Below are 2,500 nucleotides of genomic sequence, written 5' to 3'. Positions count from 1 at the left end.
CATCAGTCATCGCAAGAAAAGTAATTTATGCTCAGGCCTGAGGCCGTTGGCAGTCATAATGCTAGAAGAAGGAAGATTATTTTTATTTATTTACATTTTTTAAATATACAATATAAGAACAAATATATAGAAGAAATCCAATAGAGGAACTGAACATGGGGATGGAGAGGTTTCAGGAGAGACAGTTAAGGTGTAGCCTGAAGAGATGGAGGTCTTCAATCTACGGCAGAAGATGGGGATTGACTCTGCAGTTCTGACAGCGGTGGGCAGCTCGTTCCACCAGCAGGGTGCCAGTGTAGTGAAGAGACGTGACCGGGTAGCGTTGATTGCTACAACCCCATAGAGACGGTGGAGCCAGTCGGCCAGCAGAGGTGGAGGAGTGGAGTGAACAGGCAGGTGTTTGGGTACTGACCATTGCTGGCATAGCTTGCACCTGGTAGGAAAGCACCAGGGTCTTGAATCTGATGCGAGCTGCTGTCGGTAGCCAGTGAAGGGTGCAAAGGAGAGGGTGACCTGGGAGAATTTGGGGAGGTTAAACACCAGACAGGCGCAGATTTCTGATGGCGGAGGCGGGGAGCCCGGACAGGAGTGCGCTGCAGTAGTCAAGGCGGGAGATGACCAGTGACTGGACCAACAGTTGAGCTGCTTCTCTGGTGAGGAACGGACGTATCCTTCTGTAGAGGAAGAATCTGCAGGAGCGTGCTGTCGCTGCGATGTTCGCTGCACATAATAAATGGTTTTTGATTGCGTCTGCAAGACACACAGAGACACGTGTTGCCACTGTGAGACAGAGGGGGTGGGGGAGACAGAGTTGAGTGTTCAAACCATGTGAGGAGATTTGCTGTAGAGGGAGAACCAATTAGCACATTAACATTACTAATAGGTGTCAATGAGCATTCATTAAAATGTGTTACCACATGTGACTACTGTGCAATGGGCTATTTATGATTATGTGGTGCTTTAGCTTTGCATTTCCATTACAGTAATATCATGTGTAGTTGCATTTGAGTTCACATACCTGCATAGTAAGTAAGTAATGTTTATTTCTATAGCACATTTACAATGACAAAAACAGCCGTCCAAAGTGCTTAACATTAAACACTAGTAAAAGAGAAACAAGAGATAAAAATACAAGGTGCAATATAAAGTGCAGAAATAAAGTACAAAAAGTGCAGTGTCGGGAGGCAGGCTCACCAGAGGCCAGGGAGAAAAAGTGTGTTTTTGCTAATTTTTTTAAAGCTTCGATGCTCTGGGCGGATTTGACGTGGAGGGGGAGGCTATTCCAGAACATAGCAGCGCTCTCTGCTCCATATCCTAACAGGTTTGCAGTGGCCTGATTTCTCTGCCTAGAAAGGAGTTTGTAGAACTTCAAGACAGTTTGGACACAGTGGTGTTAACATCATTGCAGAATGTTATTTAAATGCTTGTTCTGGAAATGTCTTTCAACATTTTTTGTCGTCTGCTGATTTCTCGCTGCAGATCAAGCATGTCGGTAAGGCAGCGTTGGCAGTAAAAGCAAACAAATCTGTCCATGCACAATTAAATGATCTATTAACACTAGAACAGCTGTGCCTTTTTTACCTACTATAAGAGCCGCCTCGGCCTCGTAGTCTCTACAATGGTAAGCTGCTATTTACACACAAAGACCACTAGTTGGCCGTCTTTTAAATTAGCCTGCCTCCTACACAGAAAAACTGCAAAATAGCTTTATACTAGCTATTCCTGATGTGATTTTTTTTAAATGTAAGGATACTGGGTGGTAGAACGCACATATCTAGGAAAAGTCATGAAAGGAGGGTCCTGAAATTTGATCAAGTGCAAAGATATAACATTTGTTTTACTCACTCCCACCCATGCTGTTCTAGTGTTAAATGATCTATTCAATTGTCTATTCTCCTCCATGACTTATCTTGTTTTTGGTGTGTAATCCATAGCTAGGAGACTAGACTAGAGACAGTATACATCCATGCTAGCCACCGCTGTTGAGGACATTCACGCGCATTTTAGTTGACGAAATATTAATATTAATTCAGTGTATTCAGTGTATAGGCTATACATTTTTACAATTGGAGAATGTAAGAATCACTTTTTCACTCGACAAAAATGGATCAATCGAAATTAAAATATCATCATCCTTTCCATATCATGTTTGGTCAAAGCTGCAGACAGACACAAGAACTATGGAGCCACAGGCTGCAGACTCCTGGACTAGACTGTGTGTGTGTGTGTGTGGGGGGGGGGGGGGGGGGGGGAAGAGGGTCCTCTACATACCCAGGAGTGTATGTGTGTGTGCTTAATGCGTGAATGTGTGTGTACACGGATATGCACATTCCCCATGTGGACATGGTTACTTGAGGTAATTGTGTGTGTGTGTGTGTGTGTGTGTGTGTGTGTGTGTGTGTGTTAGACTAGGCTCTGCTGGTTTTTAATTAGGTCGTTGATGTAATTTTCACTGAGCAGTAGTTTACTGCAGTGGTTGGTTGCTCTTGTGAATCTGTGT

The 2,500-nt window shown here is 43.8% G+C and overlaps 1 protein-coding gene across 1 annotated transcript in view; it reads left to right on the top strand.

The window, feature by feature from the left end:
• The window catches only part of tmtc1 (transmembrane O-mannosyltransferase targeting cadherins 1), a gene marked incomplete at both ends in the record, with an annotated part of 97,406 nt that overhangs the window by 54,822 nt on the left and 40,084 nt on the right, over positions 1–2,500 (top strand).

The sequence above is a fragment of the Nansenia antarctica genome (genome assembly GCF_963989245.1).
Source record: "Nansenia antarctica genome assembly, contig: SUPER_8_unloc_2, whole genome shotgun sequence".
Classification (NCBI taxonomy): domain Eukaryota; kingdom Metazoa; phylum Chordata; class Actinopteri; order Argentiniformes; family Microstomatidae; genus Nansenia; species Nansenia antarctica.
This window is presented reverse-complemented; position numbering and strand designations above follow the sequence as displayed.